This window comes from Anticarsia gemmatalis, chromosome Z, assembly GCF_050436995.1.
Source record: "Anticarsia gemmatalis isolate Benzon Research Colony breed Stoneville strain chromosome Z, ilAntGemm2 primary, whole genome shotgun sequence".
In the NCBI taxonomy this organism is placed as follows: domain Eukaryota; kingdom Metazoa; phylum Arthropoda; class Insecta; order Lepidoptera; family Erebidae; genus Anticarsia; species Anticarsia gemmatalis.
In genome coordinates this window covers 2,846,294-2,861,046 of record NC_134776.1, presented here as the reverse complement: position 1 = coordinate 2,861,046, position 14,753 = coordinate 2,846,294, and the positions used below count along the sequence as shown (strand labels likewise).

General features: G+C 33.9%; 1 protein-coding gene across 11 annotated transcripts in view; it reads right to left on the bottom strand.

Annotated features, from left to right (window-relative positions):
* The window catches only part of Sh (Potassium voltage-gated channel protein Shaker), a 519,456-nt gene that overhangs the window by 96,596 nt on the left and 408,107 nt on the right, over positions 1–14,753 (bottom strand). The window lies entirely within an intron of this gene.

Genomic DNA, 14,753 nt, shown 5'->3' with positions numbered 1-14,753 from the left:
TACTGGGTTTGTTCCGATACTCTTTCGTTTTAAACCTTTACCGCTTCCGAAACGGTTAACTACTTTCTACTTCTGTAAGATTTCACTGTTGCTCGCTGAACATCCAATTAGACATATCACCTAGGCTAAGGAACTAAACTGTTCACAGTGGAAACAAGGAAACTTTATGCTTTTTTTCTAATAAATATCTGTTGCTGATGTTACTCAGGGTCTACTTTTACCCGTTCAGTTTCCGTGTTAGTGTTTTTCGTTTTAATACACTACATACGTTTTTGGAAAAGACTACATTTTATTGCCAATATACTGATAATCTTGAACTATGACTATACTAACGAATCATCGTAAAAGAATATGCGTTCGTTGCATATAAATTTTTCGTCGATGTACAGTTACCCCCTAGTTTCAACCCCCACATCATGTGCGATACGATTAACGCTAGTCCATTCTAAATATTATGACAGAGCTGCGAGTTTGTTTGTCCATACTGTTAGCACCGTGGTCCCACTATCAAAGGGGTAACCAAATATATTCGACGATTTTCGAGCCTGTTTGTATTATTTTCAACCGGGTTTAAATACTTTATAGAAAAAATATAGTGCGTTTTAGTTTATAAAACTGTTAGTATGTTTATTGAGGTTTAATTTGTATATTTTAGTTTCTATTTGTCACACATTAATGTTATAAATGTCACGCATTTACGGATAAACAACTGTTTTTTTTATCTTGATCTATTGAACGTATTTTTTCTGCAATCAACCCTTATGCAGTTTAAATAGGGGTTGAAACTTTAGACGCGAGCAGAACCACGCAGGTTTAGATCACTTTAAGTAGTTTTCGGAATATTAACTGCTAGTGCTACCAGTATATTTTTGAAAGAGTAGTTTACTTTAAAACTCAGGGCGTTGAAAAGCCTTCGGGTTAAAGAATCGCTTGCGTCAAAGGAGTTAGTTTATAGCCAGAGTAGAAATTAATTAAAAGGGTATTGACTGCGCGGCTATTGACAGTCTACTGCTTAACTCAGTTTGTGTACAGTATTTGTTCGCTAAAATTAAGCTTTATAACCTTGGCGAAGCTACTTTTGAGCATAAGATCCTAGATTAAAAATCTTTGGTAAGAAAATATAATTTTCTTCTAGTCTTGACACTGTTATTTAAAAGAATATTATTGAGCATATCAAATCAAACTTTTACTGCATTGCTATGTGACGAAGTAACGACATTCTCAGTAAATAAAAACAGTTTTAAAAGCGACCTAAAATCCTAGACGCTAAGACCTAGCACTAAACAGACACAGGAAATCTAGGCCATAGATCCCTGGCTACTAAGGAAATAGTAGGGGTCTCCCAAAACCTTCCCCCCCCCCTTTGTGATCGATCTGCACTTATGTCGTTCACAAAATATCAAATGCTAAGCGGATTGGATTATCATATTTTTGTGATGTCAAAGTGTATTCTGAATAATGAATAAATTATTATAATTTTGATTGAATCGGACGAGTACTTGAATACGTATATTTAGATTTTGTGTCATTTCTTTAGATTGTGTTGATTAGTGTGAAGTTATTTTAAGACATACTTATGAAGGTATAAATACTCGCAGTAAAATAACGATGGCTTAAAAAAACATCGATTAAATTTTATTTTGGCCATTCCGTAAATCTAAGCATTAAATAAGTTTAGTAATTGATAATCGTATCGCATAATTGACAACAAAACACGTACATATATCGAGCACAGAACCCACTTACCACCCCCGAATCAAACCGTATACAGTTTCATCATAAGAACTACTTGAACCAAAGTATGTGATACTTTACAAGGATCAAATAAATGTAAATTAGAACGTAGAGGTATATATCATTCATAACCATATACCCATATAACACACGTACACTAAAAATAATTAAAATTTTAATATAATGTGTTTCCCTTCTGAATGTAATTAAAGTTAATTGACTTTTGACATAGACTGTGTTTGGGTAATCTCAACCCTAGTCGTATATACGTTTAATATGTTGTTCCTGAGACTTAAAATAAGTAATAAATAGCTTTTGATCCGATTTGAGGTAAATTTGAAGATTTAAATTTCTGAACCGATTTCATTAAATGTTACTATGGAGATAAGTTATAGACTCAGGAGTAACAAAAGGGTCTTGTCTTCAAAAATCAACCCCAAAATCATTTTTTTATTTTACCCAAATTACACCCAAATGCTCGTTTATTACATTAAAGTTACAAATACTGCAAGTTTATTTCGTAAAAGTTTATAAGTAGACTAATTTCGCGTAATAAAAAATTGTTTTTAGTAAAGATAGTTGTTAAGTCAAGTCAAAAGCCTTCAGGCGGTTTGAGTTTTTAACTCTAGGTTGAATAAAAGTTATTGTTTTAATTGCGGCTTGTTAAAGGCGAGAGTTTTATTCGAATCACGGCTTTTTCCTATTATTCTGTGACCCTATTTTTTGCTTCAAACGATTATGCATCAATGTGGAGTGTTTAATGCAGTTAATTTTAAATTGATGTTGCTTTTGTTCATTTTTTTTAATTGAATCGTGAGATTATTACATAATACGGTATTTACTGTGGACAAAGACCAAAACTTCATCTTTGCTTGTGGGGCAGTATTAGGTACAATTTTTTAACTTATTGTAAACGTGTAATATTTTTACAAGAGTATCGTATCTTTAAATTATTTTTTCATGCATGATAATTAAAATTACTGATATACATAAATAAGTTCTTCAAACACAGGCGGCTTAACCATGCCGCATAGTTATCCTATAGAAAGCGAATAGAAATCTATCAACCAGATCCTTAAAGCACGTGCGGACTGCTGTAAATTCTCCTGACAGCTATTTGACAACCGGCTATCGTGCAAAAATCGCGTTACAGGTCCTCAAAGAAAAAAGTACAACGGCTTTACTTCACGCAAGCACAGAACACAGTACTTCACGTCGTACTGGCCACAATGCGTTCAATTAACGCGGTATCGAATTATCGCTCGTTGCCTTGTCACGGTGTGATTCCATTAAGCCTGTGGCAAATTGCTTGTCATACGGCTTGTTCCGTGTTAAGTCGTTACCGTCCGGCTTTAAGTTCGGACAAAAATTACGTGTTGCGATTGTTAAGGTTCATTTTTTGACCAATGAATGCGGTGCAATTGGTTAAATTGAAAATATATAAGCCGGGAGGCGAAGGAGAGGATTATTTGTGACGTAAATTTTACTTCTCTATTATCCGCACTTCTCTCATTGGTAGGTTTCTTATTAACCTAAGTCACTGTTAAGTGTAACTGTTAGAATAAGTATGAACTTCAACAAAATTTGCAGGGTTTCTAAGTCATTCTCATCTTCATGAGGACCTTACATTTGTAGGCTATTCAAACCTAAAATTAAAATCAGATACTGCTGTCACCGCATTTAACAACATTTAACAAAAGCTCACCAATCTAATTCCAATCCTCAAGAGCATTGCTTAACCCTCCGTTCTGTTACCAACCGCTATTAATATTAATAACCCCTTTACATTAATTAATTTGATAATTGTTTCAGACGTTTAAAGTTCCCGTTTATACAATACTTGTGTGTGCTCAAAGTTAAAACAAACATGCCGAATAACTGCGCTTACATTACTCCGAAGTTATTGTAGAAATTATTTTATGTAATTAAAAGGTATAAAGGATACCGCATAACTCACACCTACTAGATTATTAGTGAGGTAAGTAATCGTTGCCGCGGACATTTTATGGATGGACAACCACTTTATTGTCTTTAAGTTGAGAGACAGCTATGATATGCAGAATCAAACACTAGAGTATTTATTAAAAAATATAACTGTCACTAACCGGTAAGTAGGCCCTTAGGAACGGCCACCAATCTAGTTCTAAACCTAAGAAATGAGACTTAACTTCATGGATTGATAAGGATTTTCTTTTTACTCTTCAACTACCATATTTGGAAGTATTTAGGTAGATGTCACCCATCTGTTTCTAAATCTTGGTATCATAGCTTAACTTCATCACATAAACCACTGGCTTTAATATTATATTTAGCTACCCATATTTGATAGGTACCGACTATTTATTTTTTAAATGAAAATCGTGGGTAAAGTATAAATTATGTGTGAGGGTAAATACGAATCTTTACCGGAGAATATTAATGTTTGCATTGAGAAAACATGCGGTTCTCATGTTTTAGAAATACTTCGTGTATATAAGAGACTAGCTGACTCGCGCAACTTCGCTTGCGTCACATAAGAGAGAATGGGTCAAAATTTTCCCCGGTTTTGTAACATTTTTTACTGGTACTCTGCTCCTATTGGTCGTAGCGTGATGATATAGCGTTCCTCGGTAAATGGGCTATCTAACATCTGAAAGAATTTATCAAATCGAACCAGTAGTCCCTGAGATTAGGGCGTTCAAAGAAACAAACAAACAAACTCTTCAGCCTTATAATATTTATTAAGTATAGATGTATGAAACGTTTGGTTTCATCCTTTAAGCTCTAGAAATAGATTAAACAGGGTTATTTTCATCTGATGGATTAGTAAACATTTTACGAAATCCAAGTTATTTTCCGTACTTAAATACTCGTGGAATGTTAAAGCTTTATCTCTAAGAAATTAATTTGTTAGTAGTAATATTATGTAGCTCACCGCAACGTGTAATAATTATTCTTTAAAATTATTAATAAGTATTAATAGTAGTGGAATCTATCACACCTACACTGTTAGACACATTGATCTATTACTATGATCTACAACTATCGACTATCGACAACGGCTAGCTGTAGAGAAATGTTGTATGAATCGGTTCAGCCCCTCTAGCGGGCGTCGTCGAAACTATTTTTGCAGTATATTTTAAATGTCAAACTCTCGATAATCGAAAGTACCGACTGTACAGAATCGCGCTACAGTTCCCATATAATATACTGAGTAAATACTACAAATACTTATTCCGTACATGTTTCGTTCCTCACGATACTTCTAAGTTCCCATACAGACTTATTGAAAGAAGATTCTGGAAGGAATAAAGCCGTCTTGGAAAGCCGAACGCTTGGAGGCGAGTCTAAACGGCTAATAGGATTAGACCGGTGCTCAGATAAAATTCTATCAATGCGCATTGGTTTAAACGTATTCTATGTTTTATATGTGTACGGACTTTTACAGTGTATAGGAAACCTGAAGTAAAGGTGAGATAAAGCCTTCTTTGATACGCTTAAATCAGTGATTTCAACAGTTTTATGTGGTTTATAATAATAGAACAGGAATTGTCCTACCCAACTACGAAATTTTTAATCTATAAATACGTTGCAATTGCGACTCTTTCCCGGGTGTAAGACAAGTAGAGGCTCCATATCTGTATTAATACAATCATAATGATATGTTGTCCCATTGCCTGGTAAAAGCCTTTTTTATCAGCTAAATAAAAAATGCTGGCACAATGACGAGGACGCCCTTAAAGTACATATATTATCAACTTTAAAAATTATAATACGGCCACCCATCCAAATCTAAACCTAAAGCTATCACATTTTCCCATATGCTTCTACATGATAAATTGTCAAATGCAGTCAACGCGAACGGTCTGGATGAACGTAGAGCTGACAATAATTGCATTATGGCGGTGCATAACGAGGATATAATACCTTAAGTCTCTCGCTATGTCGATGATGCTTGATATGTTGAAGTTAAATGTTGGAGTGGTGAGCCACGTATTGTCATGTTAATACGTACTGGCAGGTCTTTATGGTAGATGTATAGAGTACTGCTTTTTTGGGCTGTAGTTATTTATGTTTATTTATTTGGTTTTATTTATTTAAGTTGTTCTTATTATTCAGTGTATACAGTGGTATTATATTTGTGGCTTATATAGTAGGGGCCAGATAAGAATAGTAATGAATTAACAATGTGCGAATTCAGGTTGAAAAAAAAAACCATTAAGTTTTTCGTTAAACTCTACGGATAGTGCTACTACTTATTTTATTACCAAGCTGCTAAGATCTTCCATTAAAAGATTACTTAAAGAATAACTTCGATCAAAGCCGTATTAACAAACTATAGAGGAAAATCAAATAAAAATCATCGCATAAGTTGAATTTTAATGTGATTCTCATGTCAGCTCAAGTGAAAGTTTTGAAACGTCTCTTAACGCGAAGGTAAAAAAACTTGGAACAAAGTTTTATAATCTTCTTCACGATTCGGTTGAGGTATTCAAATATTTTTAGATTTGCGTATCTATTTTTGGATAACGTAATAATGTTTGTGATTTTTATGAGTGTAAGGAATTTTCCTACTCTCTTTTTGTACAGTGAAATCAAGTTTGTAAAGTAAATGATCTCTTTACTGGTAACTATGGAAATTAAAAACCATTTTTTTTTCAATTTGTCCGCCTCCCTCTACTTTGGCAATAGAATGCTATAAAGGATAAGAGGTCACGAATGCGACCAACAGCAATAAAATCAGTATTTAAGATCTCTTTTATTTTTAGACAATAGTTAGTTAAATCTGAGGAATTATTTTTTGACCGGTTTAAGAATCTTAGACGTCAAAAGTCACATTAATTACCACCACAGGCGCAATTTTCTCTGTAAAGAGTTATAGCGCTCACCGGTCGTTAAATGATCTGGAAGGTAACTTTAGTACTAACTTTGATCTAGATCTACTGGAGATAGCTTAATGGTACCTAAATCCAGTCTTCGAGCTATAAGGCACGAGTCTGTACCGATTGTGGTCAATTATAAACAATCGTTGTTAAGACAATTTGTATCTCATGGTTTAGCTGCAGTGGCACACGATCGTCACAACCGTGACGTAGGTAACTAGAATATTTTGAAATCAAAATAAAATTCATATTAAGTTTTCGTATGTTGGAGTTAAACATATGCAGCATTAGAATTACCGAATCAGTGTAAAATTTTGGTTGTTTAGATTTTGACCTGCATGATACAGGTCAAATCATGTATGGTGTGGTGTAACCTATTTATTGAATATAAATTTGTATGAATTCAAAATTATTAAAGTAAAAAACTAAAGGAGGAGCCATTACACACAATTTACTAACAACAACGATGCGATAACGTTAACAGTTTTATGTGATATTCTCAATATTTCCAATCCAAAACAAGATTCTATACTAAAAAAAGCCTTTGTTATCCCATCCTAAAGGGGGGTCTAAAGATTCCTTCCTTCAAAGAGGACTTATGGGTGTCCGCCCATTGTCCCCAGAAGCCCGTACAATCGCCAAACGTTACTATAGCTGGCAAGAACACCTTTATGTTAATGAAATTAGAACGACAAACGATGTTGGCACGGATTCAGCAGTGGATAGAATTGTGTCCGTTTGTGAAGTACTGTTCGCAGGTTAGGGTGGTTCATTCATATTTTACGATCTTTTTCGTTGAGCGATCAGTCTTAATACTTGGATATAAGAAAAAGTAAGCTCGTGCATACTTAACTACAGTAACTGTCTTTTACTAATGAAAAGACTTCAATAATAGGCTACACACGGAATAAAAGTTCGGTCTGGAGTGAGGTTCACGTTTGAAGTTTATAATAATATATATTATGTTTTGTTGTATCGGTTTAATTGTGAGTTTTCTTTTGCAGCATTTCTTTTCGGACACCGTTGTCGAGGCTTACACAAGTGGTGCGACGATCTAGCGTCATTTGAGGGCCATTCGCGGCATTATATGGCACAAAAAAGATATATTTGGAATGTGAAAGGGGAGGCCTTTGTCGAACAGTGGGACACATAAGCACATTATATACACCAAAGCTGAGCTCTGTGGATCAAATACATCAAAATTGATAATATTTTGTACTCTCTCTGCTAACCGTACTTATTAGTTGTGGGGAGAGGTACGAGATAGTTAGAAACTATGTTCGGTTTTATCTTTTATGTTCATTATGATTCAAAATTAAGGATGAATATTATATAGTTTTGGTATTTCAATTATTCTACCCAAAATTTCATGACATTTACTTTATTTAATTGAATGTACGAAATATTTTACAATTTTGCTGACCTGATTTTGTATAGTAACTTGTAAGAAAATGACAATTTAAATTTTACGTATACCATATTGTTAAAGGTAAAACGTGAGCGCATGACATACACCTCTACTTACACTTTTAGGTAGAACAGTATTCATATTCAGTATCAGTTATTATATGCATATGTAGCTTGATATACGAAACTCAAAGGAGACTGACATAGTGATCTATCAACGAACAGCCCGAACCACTGAACAAATTTGGCATGCAGATAGATGTTATGGCGTAAGCATCCTCTAAGAAACGATTTTGATCAACTTTCGTCCCCTATTTTATTCCTTTGGGGGTACCCAAAGGAATAAAATAGGGGACGAAAGTTGATATGAATATTCTGTCCAAAGTCACCACGTTGAGGAAATCGCAGGCAAAAGCTAATGTATCATAATAAGAAAACATGAACATAACACAGTCTTGAAGTAAAAGGAGTGCACGTTTTAAACGTGTTAAGAACTAACATCTCAGCGTTTACACGAATCCGTACACATTTATACAAGAACTTGGTCGTTCTGCTGTGACGCATAATTAATACATTTGCATAGCTTTAACATCTGTTTTGTACACCGAAAACATTATTGCAAACTTTTCATTTGGTTTGAAAGAGATTTAGGGGTTGAGATTTTTATAAAATTTGGACTTATTATTCGTAACCGGTGGTCCTGTAAGACAAGATGAAATGTGAATGAAGCAAAGGGAGCTTGTAGGGATCGTATCAAGTGGCGTTCTTTACCCCTATGCGGAGGTGTGATTATTTTTTGGATGCACATAAAACTGGATGTGGATTAAAAAGGATCTTATTTTTAATAACGGGTCTTTAACTACCTCTAGCCTTAATTTTTTGTAAATTGGTTCAGCGTTAAAGCATAAAAATGTTACCGGTAGTCTGATTTTAGTATTTATTATGCTAGAGTACAAGTATGGCTAAACTCCTGCTCATGACTTTGTCCGTGTGCAATAATTTCTAAAGCAAAAAGTATCTTATGTGTTAGCTAGATTTTAAACTATCTGTGTAACGAATTTTATAAAAAAATATTCAGTAGTTTTCATAAAATAGCAGCAAATATGCAAACATTCTTGTAGACAGACTTTCGCATTTATAATATTAGTAGAATGTTAGAAATATGTTTGTTTCATAAATCATTATGCTAATGAGCGGTTATTTATGTGTTTTGATGTGAAGTGTCGGAGCAGTAGGTTTTACTTTGATGTCGTTTGAGAAATAATGATGTAAGAATTTTAGTTATTTTGTTGCATCTACTACAGAGATTTTTCTAATGCTTATTTGTCAGTTAAGGCATCCTATCTAGTAGGGCTGGTATAAGTTTAATATTTATGTTAATGAATATTTTAATTACAATGTAGCCTATTTCTATTTATAAATTAGCTTTCTATAACATAATAGAATTTATATAATCGGATCCTTATTTTCGGAGAATATTAAATTTATTACAGACCTACAGACTAAAATCTATCCGATGTCTAATATAATATATTAGTACCTATAAATTTTGAAAGTATTTTCGTTTCTCATGCTTTAATAGCGTACTCTCTAAATTAACTTAACGAATTTTTCAATTAAAAACCGCGTGGGTCAGCTTGTTTCAGGTAAAATAGTAGTTAAGGCCCATGTAAAATAACATTAATCATTCTATTTTTATGTCATTGCTTTTTCGCACATACGGCGTTAGAAAAATACATTCAATGCAATAAATATAACAATGCAATATTCAACATTGTGTTTGAATGATGTATGACGGTTTGATGCGGACCAAAACTAAGTTATTATTTATTCAACGTGCGAACGCAGTTTCGACGCATTGCATTTGTGATTTCGCTAGGACTATGAATTCTAAACGTGTTATCTACCATAAATATTATTCTAAAACTCCGACAATAGCACTATAAAGATTACTTTTATTGCAGCCTGTATTAAAATAACGTACGTTGCATGAAATAAAGGATTGAGTAGCTATTTCGGTTTAAATGTAGCACGTAGGTTTATTATAAACTACAGTTTCTTAATAATAACTAACTATCCCTAAAAAGGTTAAAAATCACTATTTATTTCATCCTAGTTCTTATTATCTCATGAATATTATAAATGAGAAAGTTTATTTATACATATAGATGAATACTTATTATTATCTCGTTAAAACACACTTGATATGACCCCTCCTTTTTTATAGACTATTGCCCAGCAGTGGGACAGTAGAGGGTTAAAAAAATGATTTCAGTAATTGGCACATAGGGAGTTCAGAACCTTCACTCTTTACTCCTAAAATTCTATCCACACATAAAGTCACGTTTAAACTCTAGCTACGATAATACCTATACGAAGTACAGGAAGTTTTTAAAAGGAATAAGAATGCGGTTTTTACATCCTTCGCTATAAAGATTATATATTTTGTGTGATTAACCCCCGGTTTCTTAGGTACATTTAGCGATAGTTTGTCTATTCAAAAGAGTTTAAACTCATATAAATTACGCTGTTGAAAAGATAAACTGCCATTAAATATACTCAGAAACCAGACATAGGTAAGTGTTATAGCTATTTACTATGAAATTTCCGTTTAATATCAACACTTATAACGAAATGCTATCACAATGTTTATGTAATATTTCTCTTGTCATGACTATGCTAGGACAAGACAGTAAGAAGCTGTAATTGCCAACTACAGTGCAAGAAATCCATCCAAATTTACAGATAGTAAATGCGTTAAAACTCTACGATGTTATAAGTCATAGTGAACACAAAAGCCTTCGATCTCAATAAAATTGTCCAATCTTTGAGCAAATCCACATAATATTTTTACTTTAAATCCCTGTCATAAGATTTATTCACCCGAAACGTTTAGGGTTCCAGTTAAAATATGCATCGTATATTTTGCAACAGGCTTTTAAAATTGCATTACCTAAAGGCGAGATCAAAACAGATATCTAATCTAATCTCTTTTTAAATCTCTCTAAATATAAAGTACTAGTTTTTTTATTTATTCTACTTGCAGTTACTTCTGTTACTTCATTAACGTGACCAAAAATCTATTGTCTAATTACCTACAACCACAATTGAAATTACTAAACTGTAGGTCCAAAAACATTCGATTGAACGCTCAGTGAAAATCGCGATTTGTGGTGGCATGCCATCAAAGTGACTAATCGACAAATGATCAACATTCCATTTGGAAATTGAATGCAAGCGGTACAAGCTGGTTGCTCCGATGGTTGTGGACAGGAGTGATGATACTGCTTTGTTCTACATCAATGGTACCGCTGTTTTATAAAATGCCTTGCATATTTTTCGAATAGTTTTGCGTGTTTGAAACGTGGTTGAGTGTGAATACTTTTGTTTTAAAATTGAAGCACTGTGGCACATTTTTTTAATATGACACGACATTTATTGTTGTCATGTAGGTTTATTTGATGCCAGGATTTGGTCGCAAACTAGTTCAGGTTGCATCACAAACTATAAAATTTGTAACGAGAAACAATTGAACCAAAAATTCGATGTCCTATCCATTGTTAAGTGTTCAAATTATTCAGCTAATCTTATGCTTTAGCTAAAAGAATTCCGAACCTATTTATATTAAATGTAGCAACGTCATTTCAAGGTCTACCAAAAAACACTACACATGCATAGGTTTAGTAACTATTCCTCTAAAAAGAACAACATAGAAAGTTTACCACTAGGTAATATTTTAAAGTCGAAAGCCTCAAATTCAATGGCCGTCATAAGGTTATAAGACGGTGTATAAAATGTAAATATTGTCGCCAAGTCCGGAAGCTATCGTGAGTAATACAGGCACTTTGTGGCGATCACTAGTGTCGTAATGTGCTGACACAATGTACCTCGTTATGTACTGCGACCGTAATTTATAATCGTGTTTCGAAAAAGTCGTCGTGGTAATCTGAAAATTGTTACTTTGGCGAAATATTTCTAGATAATCTTTTAGGTGTAAAGAGTTCTTGGTTAGGCTGTTTTTTTTTGTAGAAAAACCTCTGCTTTATGATTCTCCTTTTTCTTTTACGTGTGGGAATATTATTGAATTAAAAAGTGATTTTTCATATGCGCTTTCCGTTTTACACGGGACCATAAAACCACTGACGTAATTTGGTATATTATTATGATAATAAAAAATATTTATGATATTAATATTATTATAAGGTGATGCAAGACAGCAATAAAAAAAACGAAGAACTAACTCATTTCGATTTCCATATCTTTTCTTATGCAGCGTGCATTTAAAGACAGATAGGTGGCATCTTCAAGTTTAATAACAAGTATATTCCAGTAAATAAACTGAACTAAAATGTTTCTGAACTCGACATTTATATCCAAGTACTAGTTTTAAGTCGCACAGTTTTTAACTTAATACTTAACAAACATGTACTCAATCGAGTCAATTTGTAGCATTGGGCCCTTGGGAATCAAATTCACGACCTTTTCCGTCTCTGTTCTAGAAAGTTTGCCACTTGAGCGTTCTTGTTTTATCGTTCTTTCAACAGTATTTAGTTTTTACGTAGGAATTCTTTTAATGAATTACTTTTACGTTTTTAAATGAATGAAACGTTTTTTGTATGACATTTCCTTTTCAGTTTCTTTTTTTCTTCCACCTAATTATATATTTAGCATGGTGGACTCAAGGACTAACCCCCATTATTTTGGCAGAGGACGCCCCATAGTGGGACAGAAATGTGAACACCACACAAACCAAATGTAAAACCACATAAACACTACATAATATTTGAAAAGTCTAATGATATTCAATTTTGACTAAGCCAAATTTACTTGGCCTTTTACTTAACCCAGAAAATATGCGATAAGAAAAGCACATCACTAACTGGAAGCCAATACTGGCTCACGCTGCAAACATTTTAGACTTCACTAAGTTTTACTCTAAAGTAAACCAGCACTGCAATCTAAACCAATAGTTGTGCCTAGATCTACATCTATATACCTTTATCAACATCGTCAGAAACTGTGTCAAAAGCTGAATAATCATAATAATTTAGCATGCCTCCGCTTCTATAAGCAGGTGCGCCGATGTAAATAACAATAGCTATTGGTGCCGTAGCATCTTCCCGCAGATGCGACGAGAAACGGGAGATAAGCATCGACACTAGCGCCACCACGGATACAAGTGGAACTATTCCCGGTATTGGATTTAGAACGACGTCTACGGTGCTGCCATCTGTTTGATGAATATGGTGATTTTTGTGCCGTATCGTTGGTTTGAAATTTGATTTTGGGTTATTGTTTTTCTTGGAGGGATTATGCGGTTTGTATTGTGTATTCTTTTCATTTAGTTTGCCTCTCCCGTAAGCAACGGCGATTGTATAGAAAGACTAGCTGACCCGCGCAACTTCGCTTGCGTCACCTAAGAGAATGGGTCAAAATTTTCCCCGTTTTTATAACATTTTTCGTTGCTACTCCGCTACTAATGACCAAAGCGTGATGTTATATAGCCTATAGCCTTCCTCAAGAAATGGGCTATCTATCACTGAAAGAATTTTTCAAATCGGACCAGTAGTTCCTGAGATTAGCGCGTTCAAACAAACAAACAAACAAACAATCAAACAAACAAACTCTTCAGCTTTATAATATTAGTATAGATAGCTTATCCCGTACATATCTTTAGTCGTAGAATCATTACCAATTAAGCCCTTGGTTTGCTACTTATCAATTACCAAAAATATACTATTTTACTACGTTACAAACGACGCAAAATTCACTAGTACCGTAAACGTTCCCGTAAAACCGGCTATTGTAAGAGCACATTTTGCGGCACGGCGGTAACGCGACATCTGCCGGTTGAATTTTGTAAACTCGCTGATGCGTTAAACGTTCAGTGGGAATATGCTGCAATGTAATTTACGAGCACAAAGCTCGATTTTTATGTATTTCGTTAATGCTTTGACCCGGTTTAATGTGTAGTGCGCGCATGTGAAGGATAGATACTTGAAACTTTTTGGTGCAGGATTGAAATGCGGTACCTCGTTAATGAGAGCGTGATATAATTATATTTAATTAGTACTGTAGAAATATCAACATTATTTTAAGTAATCTTGAGCTTAATTATTCCATATTACGTTGACAACTTACAAAGCAGAATGTTTTAGTATTTTGATAAAGACTATTTCGGCTGATCGTGATTGTTCCTAAGTCAAAGATCATCAATTCGTCGGTTAGTTTAAGTTCGATAGTCTAACTACCGATACTTTATGATTGTATATTTTCTTATTGTAAAGGTAGTCAAATAACTGTAATCCCTATATTATAATAAGTTTTTTAGGTAAAAATACGAAACTAACCTCTTGAACGCAAATTAGTATATATAAGAAAGTTGAGGGGTAAAAACAAAGTCCAATCTGGGCTATATTGTCTGGATTCACTAGGCGTAAAGCTGGCTCGAAGGTCATCAAGCCGCGTAATTGGTGCGTGGAATATAGGCCGGGGAGCCTATACCAGTGTTAGCTAAAACCTGGGATAAAACTTCAGAGATGAGGGGTAAAAACTTTTAGAAAATTTAAACTACAAATGATAATTTAAAAAGTAAGCAGTAAGATACTGTCTTTGAAGAGCTTAGCTGATGATGTAGCGGATGCAATTCCCAAAACAGTCACAGGCTTTTTAAGTTTTATGATGCAATAAATATGTGTTTATGTCTCTATGTCTATTTATCTGTTTGGAAATTACTTGATTGTACCTATA